At 35.9% G+C, this 15260-nt stretch overlaps 1 protein-coding gene and 1 non-coding gene across 3 annotated transcripts in view; both read left to right on the top strand.

Annotated features, from left to right (window-relative positions):
* The window catches only part of GULP1 (GULP PTB domain containing engulfment adaptor 1), a 263361-nt gene that overhangs the window by 56383 nt on the left and 191718 nt on the right, over window positions 1-15260 (top strand). The window lies entirely within an intron of this gene.
* On the top strand, window positions 13651-13809 carry LOC130859754 (U1 spliceosomal RNA). Its single transcript, XR_009055305.1, has one exon. It is a non-coding gene; the product is annotated as a U1 spliceosomal RNA (small nuclear RNA).

Raw genomic sequence — 15260 nt, 5'->3', positions numbered from 1 at the left:
AATTGAGGCTCGTAAATGTTCGTAATAAAAGCTGACACCTTGAGATGTTAAGTACCAGGCATGGAGTTCAGAAATTTACAGGTACTTTATCTTCAACACTATCCTATGCTATAGAGGTTATTATTACTCAGATTTTGTGGTTGATAATATTAAGTGGTTAAGTAACTTATCCAAGTGTATATGACTGGTAAATGAGTTATGACTCAAACTAACTGACCCAAGGACAGTTAGAACCTCTGTGTAATGTTGGACTGCTTCGTTAGCTCTTTACACATAAGTTTTCTTTCTTCTCTGTGACTCTTATAACCTCTAATTACAGTAAACTATCAGAAACAATGCATTACATAATACAGTTCTCTAAATACCCTCAAAAAAGTCAGTGGACTAAATACATTCATGCTTTTAATGGGCACATGAGTAATTTCAGCGTCCAGTCTGTGACTGGTTCTTCTCACAGGGTTTTTGTTTGTTTGTTTCTTTTATATTAGATAATTGAAACAGATATTATCTACTGTAGTAATTTTGGAACTTGGTAGCCAGTACATGTTTTTTCTTTGGAAATATTCTAGATGTACTAGATACCAAAGAAATAAAATTCACTATGGAAGTAATTTATCATGAAATGTTTGAGAAACACACGACGAATTTATACAGCACTTGACTAACTTGTTCTCAAGCATACTTATCTTAATGAAACTCTTAATTGGTATATTATGGGATATATCAATATTATATAACTATTTCTCTGATATTATTTTAAAATATATCTAAGAAAAATGCTAACCACATTGTTGTGCAGTAATCTGCTTTTAATAGTTAACAGGTCATACTCACCACGCCAGGAAGTTATCTGGTCAAATGTGTAACTGTTGACTAGGACATTAGCCCGTGTGCTTCTTTTACCAACTAACAGCCCCCACTGGAACATGTAGTCCATTCAGTGATTGCTAGAATATGCTATGAATCTTGCCTCGTAATTTGAATGTGGTATCATGCTGATGTTACTTAATGGTTAATATAGGGCAAACATCCATTTGTATAAACAGCAATTCTTGTTCTATAGAAGAGGGAAAAAGAAGGAGGTTTTAGATAAAGACTTAGTCTTGAATTGGTTTTCCAGTCATATCTGAAACAAGCAAGAATATCACCAGAATGCTTACAAGTGCAAATGAGGAGATATGATATTTTTTTAAAAATTTATTTTGGAAATAATTATGGTGTCACAAGAGTTGCAAAACTCGTGAGAATTCTCATGTACCGAACACCCAGCTTCCCCTCTGGTAACATCCTGTATGACTATAGTACATTATCTTATATTAATAAATAATCGAAAGCAATAGTTGCCTGAATATCAGCCTGTTTTGCAAATAGTGAAATTTAATACCTTTTTCTCAATAATAGATGAAAATTACTGAATTTTTCTGATACAACAAATATTAAAATCTATCTCAAAAAGAAAACTTGTTCACAGTTTATCTTAAAAAATAAATTAATGCAGAATGCATTCAAAGTTTTGTTGTTTTTTTGAAACTTCCACTTTCCAAAGAAACTAAGTCCCTACAAATGCATCATTCTAATGTGCCACAATCTGTTTATGCATTTTTCCATTGACAGCCATTTAGGTTGTTTCTATTTTTTGTTTATTTTGAATAATTCTGCTGGAAACATTTGTGTATAATTGTTTTGTGTGGACATATGTTTTCAGTTCTCTTGGGTGTATACCTTAAAGTAGAATTACTGGATCATATGGTAACTCTGTGTTTAGTATTTTGAGGACCTGCCAAACTGTTTCCCAAAGTGACCATACTGTTCTAAAATCTCACCAGCCATGTTTGAAGTTTCTAATTTCACCTCATTGTTGCCAACAGTTCTTAATGCCGATCTTGTTTATTTTAGCTACATTAGAGTGTTTGGAGTGGTATCTCTTTGAGGCTTTAATTTGAATTTCTCTGGTGACTAATGATTTTGAACATCTTTTCAAGTGTTTATTGGTCATCTGTGTATCTTTTTTAGAGAAATTTCAGTTCAGATCCTTTGCTCAGTTTTTGAGTTTCTTTTTATTGTTGAGCTGCTCTCTTATCAGATGCATGATTTGCAAATATTTTCTGCCATTTTGTGGGTTGTCTTCACTTTCCTGATGTTGACCTTTGAAGCACAAAATTTTTAAATTTTGATGAAAACCAATGTGTATGTATTTCTCTTTTGTTGCTTCTGCTTTTGGTGTCATATCTAAGAAACGATTTTCCAGTCAAGGTCATGAAGATTTACTCCTGTTTTCTTTTAAGAGTTTTATAGGTTTTGCTGTTACATTATGGTCTATAAATCATTTTCAGTGGCATTTTGTATATAGTATAATGTAAGGGTCCAGTTTCATTCTTTTGCCAGTTGCACTACCATCATTTGTTGAAAAAACTATAATTTGCTTTTTTATTTGGCTTGGCACCCTTGCAGAAATGCAGTTTACTATAAGTAAAGGTTTATTTTTGAACTCTCAGTTCTACACCATTGAGCTATGTGTCAGCCCACATTGTTTTAATTACCAGAGCTTTGTAGTAAATTTTAAAATTGGGGAGCCTGAGTTGTACAACTTTTTTTTTTCTTTTTCAAGATTGTTTTAGCTATTCTGGGTTCTTTGTACTTCTTTATGAATTTTGGCATCAGCTTGTCAATTTAGCAAAAAAAAAAAAAAACAAAGTAGCTAGAATTTTGAGAGGGATTGAATTAAATCTGTAGATTAATTTGGAGGATTGCCATTTTAACTATATTAAATCTTCCAGTCCATGAGCATGGAGTATTTTTCTATTAGTCAGAGATTCTTTAATTTCTTTCAATAATGTTTTGTAATTTTCAGTGTACACATCTTGTACTTCTTTTGTTAAATTTCTTTTTGCTATTATTAAAAATAGAATTGTTTTCTTAATTTCGTTTTCAAGTTGTTCATTTCTAATGTATAGAAATAGAATTGATTTTTGTATATTTATCTTACTGAACTCATTTATTCTCAAAAGTTTTTGGTTGTTTCTGTTGGATTTTCTATATACAATATTTTGTCTTCGGTGAATAGAGATAGTTACGGATCTTCCTTTCTCTATTATTCTGCTCAGGCCACTGTATCAAAATACCATATGGCTTAAACAACAGATTTATTTTTCACAGTTCTGGAGATTGCGAATTCCAAAATCAAAGTGCTGGTGGATTCGATATCTGGAGAGGGTCCTCTTCCCAGCTTGCCTATGGCTGCCTTCTTATGGATCTTCACATGGTGAAGAGAGATCTGGTCTCTTCTTATAAAGACATTAGTCTCTTCATGGGGCACCAACCTCATGACTTTTTCTAAAACCTAATTACCTCCCAAAGGACCTACCTCCCAGTACTATCACACTGGGGCGTTAGGGCTTCAACCTATGAATTTTATGGGGGTGGGAGGGACAAAACATTCAGTCCATAACAGTTTCCAGCCTGGCTGCCTTTTATTTCTTTTTCTTAACTAATTTTGAAAATCTGATTTTTATAGTATAATATACATAATAATATTTAATTGTAACAGGTTTCAAAAAATACAGTTATATTCATTTGGGCATCTGTTTCAGTCCATATTTTCAGTAACACAATGGATGAACCTGGAAAGCAAGTAGTTCTCGTTTTGCCAATACAGTTGTCAGCAAAAATTTATTGAGTGCAGCATTATCTCCAGGAATGTAGTAGGCATTGTAGAAGTTAAAAAAATGAGGTCTGTCCACAAACTTAATTTTATAGAGAAGCCAAGTTTCAACATGCTTGAAATACCTCGAAAGAAAATGTAATACCAAATACAAATTCTGTGGATATTAGGAAAACTGAACTGTTGCTGCACACTGACTTAAATAACAAAGCTATGGAAATGGCAGAACACAACCTCATTCTTTTAAAGAATGGATGGGATTTGGCAATGAAGGCGAATAAAGCAGAAACTATTCTATATAGAAACTGCCATGAGTAAGGTTAGAATGTGGGGAAATTTTTTTTTAAGTTCTACTCAACTCTTAAAAAACAAATTATGCGTAGGAAAGACCAGTTTGAGGAAGACTGAAAAAGAAAAAGAAGACCACTAATATATATTTTGTAGTAAGACAGATATAAAGAGTAATTTTAATAAAAATCTGAAAGAAGGGTGATGAGAGAACTTCGGGGGGTGCAAAAAAATAACTCATGGTGAAAGATTGATCATGGCAGAATGAAGGGGAGGGAATGGCAAAAATTACTGATATTGCCAACTAAAAATATGAGAAGAGGTCCTATGAATTGCTCAAGGTCCCAAAGCTGTGAATGGCAGAGCTAGGACTTAAAACAAAACTTCTGACCCAAACCCTGCTGCATTTCAGGAATAACTGGAGGGTTGCGGACTTTATTACACTCCCCAAAGCTCCAATAGCACATCATTTACCCAACCCGTGTTTCTCGACAGAGCGTTTTATGCTTTTTACTAAAGTGTACTTTATAACAGAGGGGAGTGATCTCTTCACAAGGTCTGGAGGTTCTAGCAGAAGGTGCTCACGAAAATTAGGAAAAAAGAAAAGATCAAGTGTTTATGTTAAAAATTCACATGAATGTGTTATAATCCATAATATGCAACTGGTCTTTTTGGTAGCATCATGTGACCCTGTCACACCAATTTGGACTCCCATGGCTAATCATACTGCAGGGGCAAAGTGTAACTGATGTATTGTACTCTCTTTCTGTCATTTAACTTGAGAATTCCTGTACATCCTTTATGTATTCATTTCTTCATTTACTCAGCAGTTATTTTCTTACATGACACTGTATGTCATGGCTACTATATCCCAAGCTCCATGAAGAGAAATTAAGGCTTTGGGAAAAGAAAAAGTCAGCTTGCATCTTCTGCTAGTTAAATTTTTCTTAACTATCCCCACCCTTTCAGTTGGGGTAACATTACATCTCTACTGGCCAGGGATAATCTGACTTTGTACCTGTTGTCTTGGTACCCTGTCTAGTTCTCTCTCTTCTCACTTTCAGAAGTGTCCCAAATTGGTTGGTAAATTATGTGGTTACCCTACATGTAATACATCCAAATCCATATTTCAGTAAAATTTCAGTCTGAGTGCATATCTCCAGTCTTCAGCATCGCTATTGAGGAGCTGAAATGGAAAATGTTAAGTATATGAATGACACAATTCTACAGTAATTATAGATTGAACTCCAAGAAAACAATCCAGACTAGAGGTGAAGAAGTTTGGTAATTCACAAAACAGGACAACACTGATTTAACACTTATGGCGTATAGTATATTTCTACTTTAAATAAGACCAGTTAAATAAAACCTTTTTTTCCTCTTCAGTTGGTTGCTAAGGATTTAGCAGAAACGTGAGATGAGTTGCTTTTGTGTGCAAAGACTTATGATAAGCTATTAACCTGGGAAAATCCATGAGGTGATACAAGAGTAAAGAAACAGCTTTGAACTAACATTCTTTGTTTACAGGATGGAAAATCCTTTACTAGGCCTTCTACATGAATCGTTTTAGGAAAAGACTTGGTAGAGATAGGAAAACTGCGATTAGTAATAGAAAATACTAAATAAAAAATGAAAGCTAATATTTACCAGGCACTCACTATATGCCAGGCACACTTATTTTTAGAAATAAATTTATTTATTTATTGGCTGCATTGGGTCTTTGTTACTGTGGGTGGGCTTTTTCCAGTTGCAACGATCAGGGGCTACTCAGTTGCGGTGCGCAGGCTTCTCATTGCAGTGGCTTCTCTTGTTGTAGAGCACGGGCTCTAGGTGTGCAGGGATTCAGTAGTTGAGACATGTGGGCTCAGTAGTTGTGGCTCGTGGGCTCTAGAGCTAAGACTCAGTAGTTGTGTGCCGAGACCAGCTCGGCGACTCGAAGTGAGTGACGGGTGCCGCAAGCTTAAAGAAGACAGACACAGATTTAAGAGAAAGATGGGACCGGGGGACTCAAGACCTCTAGGATCAAGAGCCTTGCTGATTGATCCCACGTTGCTTTTATTGAGTTCTTGGCATAGCCTCAGGGTCTAACACTCCCAGTTTAGTCCCACAAACAAGGTTATCTTTGAAATAAACAAACAAAGGCCTCACATGACTGGGGCAATGATCTTTGTTTGCCTCCTGGGTCCGATTTGAGCAGGGTGTGGATCTGAGCAGGTTGTGAATTTGAGCTGGGCGTGGAGAGCAAAGCAGCCCTGGGGGCAGGAGACCTCTCTCAGAAGGATTAGGGGTCTGTGCCCCACCCCTGTTGGCCCCTCTGCGACTGTGCCTGTCTTAGGTTGTTCCTCCCCTGAGGAATCTTACCCGTCTCTGGCTAACCAGCCATCCTCCAGGGCCAACCAGGGTGATATGAGGTGTGCAAGTGAGAAAGGGGCTGCGCCCCCAGAGAGGGTCAATATTCTGTTTCCACGGTAGCCTATGCCCCCATAGTCTCCACGCCCAGCACCCTTAGCTCCTCCACTGCTCAAGCAGGACATTCTGCATCGGGTCGCTCTGCCCACATACTTTAATTACTTTTAGTAACATTTTCAAGGTTTCAGAAAGACTTCTGAATGTCTTCCCACAGTTGTGGTGTGCGGGCTTAGTTGCTCCGTGGCATGTGGGATCTTTCCAGACCGGGGATCGAACCTGTGTCCCCTGCATTGGCAGGTAGATTCTTAACCACTGTGCCACCAGGGGAGCCCCCTAGGCACACTTTTAGGTGCTTTACTTGTACTAACTCATTTAACCATACAAGCCATGATGGTATTATTTTAACCCCACAAATGAAGAAAATGAGACACAGATTAGTTAACTTGCAGGGCTACTCAATTGGCATTTAAACCAGACATTCTGGATCCACAGGCCACAGTTTTAAATATTGCCTGACACTTCTCATGTGCTCTTAGGTGCTCATTTACACTAAATCATGACACTATCATACATTTTTAGAACACTTTGTGGTTAACGAGTCTTTGTCTGCACATTCTGTCATATTCTTTCTCTCTCTCTCTCTCTCTCTTCCCACCAGTCTCACTCACACACACATACACACACACGCACACACGTATACACACAGATCCTGTGAAACAGAGCACATTAAGATATCCCATTTTACAGATGGGATATATTTATGTGGTTTGTCCAAAGTTGTTCAATTAAGAAGCAATGGAACAGAGGTTGGCTCAAGCTTAGCTCTTAATAGTCTATGAACTTGTCATTCTACAATATAGAGATCACAAGTCCACATGCTGAAATCTTTGTCACATTGGTCCTTGAGAAGAATCCTTCTTGGCAACATAAAAATGGAAACAGCATGTTCCTTAGCCTTTTATCTTTGGATATTTTCCCATACTAAGGTGACTCTGTAAACTTTTATGCTAATGCAATGAACCCATCAAAAATAGGCTTATAGTTCACTTCAATTTCCCATCTGTGAAATAGTGGTAATGTTAGTACTTACTTGTATACCTGTTGTCAGAAATAAAATAACTAACACATTTGTAGAGCACATAAAACAGTGTCTGGCACTCTATTGTTATCTCATGTTATTAATAAGGACTGAGTTTTAAAAAATGTGGGCAGGTCGTGCGAAGTCATCCTCATTACTGGAAATAACTCCAGTGCACAGGCGCCTCTGATGTCCAGAAAACAACATAATGTTTTTGTGTTAGTTATGAAGGGATATTGTCAATGACCAATGCGTATTTGAGGAAAGACCTCTCTCTATGCAGTGAATAGTTTGAAGAAATACAAAATGTATTTTAGGAAGTTCATTTCCTCAATGAGTTCATACTTTTCCATCTATTAAAAATACATTATTTTCATCAGGGCCTGCAAAGGGCGTGGGGCTTGGCAATGGCAAAGTGATGTTTAATAGAATTTAGGTTTTGCAAGATGAAAAGAGTTCGGTTGCACAACAGTGTGAATGTACTTACTACTGAACTGTGTGCTTAACAACAGTTAAGATGCTAAATTGTATGTTATGTATTTTTTACTGGAATTAAAAACTTAAAAAAATATATTCTATTAGTCTTACAAAATCTTACTTTCATATTTCATTCAAACACAAATTTGTGGAAGTTAAAAAAATACACAGGAATAAGCATCACATAAATCAGGAAGTTATCAAATAACAAAATTATGCCTGTAATAAAGGAGCCTTGACAGATAGTCTTTCCCACCCCAAAAGACTGAATAGAAAACTGATGTAAAAGGCTGATGAGCAGAAATAAGATAGGCAAGTACTTCATCAAAGAAAAGAAGAGTACAAACAGAACACAGTTTAAAAATTCAATGGTGAAAAATCCATTCTGTAAACCTGAGGAAATGCCAAACTTGGATTAATAGATCTTATATTTTATATTTTATTTACATGGGTGAAAAAATATTATTTCTTTCCCTCCTCTTTTCTTTTTTTTCCCTTTCCCTTTACTCCCTCCCTCCCCTTCTTCCTTGTCAAAATACCCAGTCAAACTTGATTTTGCAAAAGATACTCTATGCTTTGTTTTTTGTTTGGTTCTCTCAAGCTAGTCAGGTAAGCAATGAGATGTTTGTTGTGTCACCAAAAAAAAAGTAAGAACAACTCTTAGTCTTTGGGCAAATGTATTTGTAAAGCGTTGACAGACATGGCCATTTTCACAGCAGGGCAAGTAAGCAAATTTGGGTATTCTCTAAGGAATTCTTGTCTGTGACTCTTGTACTTTAGTATAGTATTATCACTACTTGACAATTTAATTGCATGTATTTATTTATCTATTTAAATTAGAAGCAGTTAACAAAAAAGAAACTTTAAGTGAAATATTTCTAAAGTCTTTTAACCCACGTTACTACTCTGTGTGTGTGTGTGTGTGTGTGTGTGTGTGTGTCTGGGTGTGTTTATTTAAACCACTCACAAATTCACATCAACTTGTGCACTGAAGAAGCAATAAATGCTCAGTGGCAGTTCTTAACATATTGGGATCATAGGCCCTTTTGAGAATATGGTCAAAGTACCTATGAACACACCTAATATTGCATGCAATTTTAGGTCATCTGGGAACTTTCTGGAACACATTCATATAGCCTGTGAACTACTTGGACACCGAAAACCCCCCCAGACTAAGAGAAAATGGAATGAAGACCTTGTCAGGGATTCAGATGAATAACTTTGTAGACCAAGAAAGAGCAATCAGTTGTTTTCAGTGATGAAGTTTTTAAAAATTTGCCTTTAGAATACATTTTATTTTATTTTTTATTTTTTTATTGGAATATAATTGCTTTACACTCTTGTACCAGTTTTTGAGGTACACCAAAGTCAATCAGCTCTATTTACACACATATCCCCATATTTCCTCCCTCCCTCGGCTCCCCCCCACCTCCCCATCCTGGCCCTCTAAGGCATCATCCATCATCAAGTTGATCTCCCTTTGTTATACAGTAGTAACTTCCCACTGGCTATCTGTTTTACAGTTGGTAGTATAACTGTGTGGTCTTATAACATAGCTATGTAACATTTAGAAAAGTTAAATGACTTTAATGTATATATAATTGATGAATCATGGTTTCTTTAGTTTTGTATATTTATACCATTAAATTACATTCATGTGTATAAACTTATGCATCCCTGATACGCTGTATAATTTGAATAAAAATTTCCAGTTCTTACCCATGTTTAGATTATGGGCAGCATGGTTCTGAATATGGAGACAATCCTTTTTCATTTTTTCAAAATTCCAAACCTTCTTTGTAGTCTTATATCTTGGTGTATTTTGTTCATCAGGATCCTCCTGTTTGTAAGCAGGTGATGAAGTCTACCCAGCAAGGTCAGCCAAGAAGATTAGTTAACATTATATGTCTTTGATTAGAAGTATACATTTGATCAATGTGTATACTGGGGTCTATTTGGGGAATCATTTTGGTGGTCGGTCACACTTCTGGGTTTTGTATTTGGTAGGCTAGTGCTATGAAGTACCAAACAAAAGGACAAACCAACTTGGCACCAAGAAATATTACATTCTGTATATTTTTTTCCTTTTGTAAGATGTAGCTTAGGACAAATGTCTCTTGATAACATCATGCAAATTGTAGTAAAAGGAAAGAAAAGGAAATAGAAATATCTGAGGGAAAACAGTTATGTTATTAAAGCAAGAGATAAGAAACTGAAAAGAAGATTTAGTGTTAATAACCTAGATTAAGAAAATATTGGGGAGGGGCTTCCCTGGTGGCGTAGTACTTAAGAATCCACCTGCCAGTGCAGGGGACACGGGTTTGAGCCTTGGTGTGGGAAGATCCCACATACCAAGAGGCAACTAAGCCTATGAGCCACAACTACTGAGCCCACATGCTGCAACTACTGAAGCCCATGCTCCTAGAGCCTGTGCTCTGCAACATGAGAAGTCACCGCAATGAGAAGCGCACGCACCCCAAGGAAGAGTAGCCCCCGATCTCTGCAACAAGAGAAAGCCTGTGTGCAGCAGTGAAGACCCAGTGCAGCCCAAAATAAATAAATACATAGTAAAATAAATCTTTAAAAAAAAGAAAATGCTGGGGAAAATATTGAATAGCGTCTTACTACCATAGTTCCAAAGGGTTGCTTCTTACGAAAGGAAGATGACAAGCAAAATAAAGTCAGGAGTTGGAAATAAATAAATAAAGTCATGGAGTTGGAAACTAAGCCACTAACTTTGCCTGATTGACTAGTAAATTATTTTCTACTCAATACTAAATTTAGAGGTAATGAATATTAGTTAATATTTTTTGAGGTGATTGGGAAAAGGATAGAAATGATATGTTTCTTTTTAACAATAATCATAAGATCCTAAAAATAAAGTTGTGGGAGAAAAGCTATAAAATCACAAACAAATAAAAAGGATGTATGTATATATGTTCCATGGTTTTCTGATATTTTATTATTTCCTTAAAATTATGATAGAAATAAAAAACTATGTTTAGGAGACATTTAATAATATTGGAATAGGATTGGCACGTTATAAACTTTGCTTGCTTCTTGCACAGTGTTTTATGTGAAGAAAAGTAAAGAAAAATAAGCTTGTTTCTTACACCAATTGTGTTTGAGACCATCCTTTGTAACGTTCATTGTTTGATTACAAGCATGAATATTGGAAATTTTTTTTAATCTGGAAGATTTTGTTTCTTTTTTTAATATGAGGTATAATTGACATAGAAAATTATAGTAGTTTCAAGTGTACAACATAATGGTTCAGCATTTGTGCATATAGTGAAATGATCACCACAATAAGTCTAGTTAATATCCATCACCATACATAGGTACAGATTTTTTTTTCTTAAGAACTTTTAAGATCTACTGTTTTTGCAAAAACTTTCAAATATACAGTACAGTTTTATTAACTATAGTTGCCGCGCTGTACATCTCTGTGACATTTATTTTATAACTGGAAATTTATACCGTTGATCCCCTCCATTCATTTTGCCCACTACCTACCTTCTGCCTTTGGCAACCACCAATCTGTTCTCTGTAATCTATGACCTTGTTTTTTTTTCTCTTTTAGGTTCTGTATATAAGTGAAATCATATGGTATTTGTCTTTCTCAGCCTGAGTTGTTTCACTTAGCATAATGCCCTCAAGGTCCAATTATGTTGTCTCAAATGACAAGATTTCAGTCTTTTTTATGGCTGAATTTTATATATATATATATATATAAATATATATAAATATATATATATATCTCTCACATTTTCCTTATCCACTCATCTGTGGATGAGCATGGACACATAGGTTGTTTTCATATTTTGACTATTGTAAATAGTGCTGCATTGAATATGGGGGTGCAGATATCTTTTTGAGTTAGTGTTTTTGTTTTCTACAAATAAATACCCAGAAGTGGAATTGCTGGATCATATAGTAATTCTTTTAACTTTTTGAGGACATGTCGTACTGTTTTCCACAGTGGCTGCACCAGTTTACTTACGCACTGATAGTGCACAAAGGTTTCCTTTTCTCCACATCCTTGCCAGCATTTGTTATCTCTTGTCTTTTTGCCAATAGCCATTCTAACAAGTGTGAGATGATATCTCAATGTAGTTTTGATTTGCATTCCCCGATGATTAGTGATGCTTGAGCATCTTTTGGACGTCCATTTCTAATCAGAAAACATTAATTGATACATTTTAAAAATAAGTAATCAGTCTAGCATCTTAGTTATATAGTGGGTAGTGGACTCAATTATATTCTTTTGGCTTTTAGGTGTTTATTTTGAGAAGAAAATCACAAATTCTTTTGATTTTTTTTTAAAATGCCAACATAGTTATGACAATTGCAAAGATGTATCAGAAGGCTTATTGATGATAATTTTCTTTATGGATAAATTTAATACTTTAAATTGGATTTGGATGCCAAAGAAATATATAAAAATTTCAAGTATCTATTTCAAAGTACCTATAAACTGATATGCTGCCACCCTGGTCTCACTTCCTTATATATTTTTAAACAATTTATTCTTTCAACAGATATGTGTTGAGTTACAGTTACATGCCAGGCATTGCACCAAATGTTGAAGATAGAGCAGTGAGTAAAACAGATGTAGTCACTGATAATTAATTAGGCTCCAGAGTGATACAAGCTATGGAGGAGAAATAAATGGTGCTATGATTATGTTTAACCATCCTTAAAATGAGAGAAAACACTGACATAAGCTATTATGTACTAACTCAAATTATCTATCAATCTAAACCAAATTTTCAGAACGCTTTTCTCCTCTAACAGGTTAATAAATACATTTCCTGCTATGTTTGCTTCATGATTCTACCACCTGCAAAATCAAAACCTTTAATTGGGTTGTGATCAAATTTGTCTCATGGAAAAAGCTGTGTCATCTTGTTTTAAATAAAAGTGGTGAATAAAAGGCTTAATAGTTATGGGTATAGAGCCAGATGAATTTAAAAATGATGCCCACTTAGTATTAATTTTAATTTTCCTAAAGAGAGGTGACAGGCCTAAAATAGTTGATTGTTCTTTTTCTTTATAGTTTTAGATGGAAAATACTTTGTTTTTTCACATGACATTAGCAGTGCTATAGGACTTGTATTTGCAAATGATGCAAGCGACGATGGATTGATTTCCAAAATATACAGAGCTCATACAACTCAATATCAAAAAAATATACACCCCAGTCAAAAAATGGGCCGAAGATCTAAACAGACGTTTTTTCCAAAGAAGACAGACAAATGGCCAAAAGGCATATGAAAAGATGCTCAACATCTTTAATTATTAGAGGAATGCAAATCGAAACTACAATGAGGGATCACCTCATTCCAGTCAGAATGGCCATCATCAAAGAATCTACAGTTAATAAATGCTGGAGAGGATGTAGAGAAAAAGCGAACCCTCTTATGCCGTTGGTGGGAATGTATTGAGTTGGCCAAAACATTTGTTCGGGTTTTTCCATAAGATGTTACAGGAAAACCTGAATGAACTTTTTGGCTAACCCAAATAAATTGGTGCAGCCACTATGGACAACGTATGAAGAAGATTCCTTAAAAAACTAAAAATAGAGTTACCATATGATCCTGCAATCCCACTTCTGGGCATATGTGTGGAGAAAACTATAATTCTAAAGGATACATGCACCCCAGTGTTCATTGTAGCACTGTTTACAATAGCCAAGACATGGAAGCAACCCAAATGTCCATCGACAGATGAACGGATAAAGAAGTGGTATATACCATGATCACGAAGGTGGTTTTCCCAGGGTGAGGCTCATTCATTGCACTGCGGGTGTGCTGACCCCTGTAACTTCTCCACATGGGGGAACCTCGACCACATAGTTTGTGGTAGTGGGGGACTGCATTCGTGCTCTCCTCTGAAAGAAATGTGGGGTATGTATACACACACACACACACAGAGTAGAATATTTCTCAGCCATAGAAAAGAATGAAAAATGCCATTTGCAGCAACATGGATGGACCTAGAGATTATCATACTAAGTGAAGTATGCCAGGCAAAGACAAATATCCTATGGTATCACTTTTATGTGGAATCTAAGAAAAAAATAAAGATACAAGTGAACTTATTTATAAAATAGAAAGAGACTCACAGGCATAGAAAATACACTTCTAGTTACCAAAGGGGAAAGAGGGGATGGATAAATTCGGAGTTTGGGATTAACATATACATACTACTATATATAAAATAGATAACCAACAAGGACCTACTGTATAGTACAGGGAACTATACTCAATATTTTGTAATAAACTATAAGGGAAAATAATCTTAAAAAATATGTTTGTGTGTAACTGAATCACTTTGCTATACACCTGAAACTACCACAGCATTGTAAATCAACTATACTCAATAAAAAGAAAAAAAAAAAAGTGAACTCAATTTGAGATGTTGCTTATACATTAGTAAGCTTTAGGATTTGTGCAAGGTGATGTATCAGAGTCATTATCACAGAAAGGAAAGAACAGGTAAGTAAATAGAGTAGGGAAAAGAATGGGGCCTAGCTAAATGTAGAGGCTTTCAGTGTTTATTTTGTGATTGTTCCATATTTTATGACTACAGTTGCTTTAAAAGTATCTTGATTATCAAGATTTGTTGACATTTTGTAACGAGATGTGAACTCTTCAATGTTGGAGAATTTTGTTTCCCCATTGGAAATAAGCTCTGCTGCCTCTCGATCTCCAATTCTCTTTGATTGACATCCTGTAGTTAGTGCCTCGCTGGTTAACTTTGATGATTTTACCTGGTTCATTCTCAGCTTATCTAGTTATGATCTTATAAAGTGTCACTCATGGCTAAAAAGAATGTATTCCGACCAAAACAGTCTTCACTTCTACTCTGAACTGCTAATAATTCTTATTTTATTTATTTATATTTATTTATTTATTTATTTTTTAATAAATTTATTTATTTTATTTATTTATTGGCTGCATTGGGTCTTCGTTGCTGCACACGGGCTTTCTCTAGTTGCTGATAGTGGGGGCTACTCTTCATTGTGGTGTGCAGGCTCCTCATTGTAGTGGCTTCTCTTGTTGTGGAGCACGTGCCCTAGGCGCGTGGGCTTCAGTAGTTGCGGCACATGGGCCCAGTAGTTGTGGCTCACGGGCTCTAGAGCACAGGCTCAATAGTTGTGGCGCACAGGCTTAGTTGCTCCGTGGCATGTGGAATCTTCCCAGGGCAAGGCTCGAAACCGTGTCCCCTGCATTGGGAGGCGAATTCTTTACCGCTGCGCCACCTAGGAAGTCCCGCTAATAATTTTTAAACAGAAAGATCTTCAATCACAACCCAAAAGGTCTATACCTACTTACCATAGCT

This window comes from Hippopotamus amphibius, chromosome 8 (genome assembly GCF_030028045.1).
Source record: "Hippopotamus amphibius kiboko isolate mHipAmp2 chromosome 8, mHipAmp2.hap2, whole genome shotgun sequence".
In the NCBI taxonomy this organism is placed as follows: Eukaryota; Metazoa; Chordata; class Mammalia; order Artiodactyla; family Hippopotamidae; genus Hippopotamus; species Hippopotamus amphibius.
This window is presented reverse-complemented; position numbering and strand designations above follow the sequence as displayed.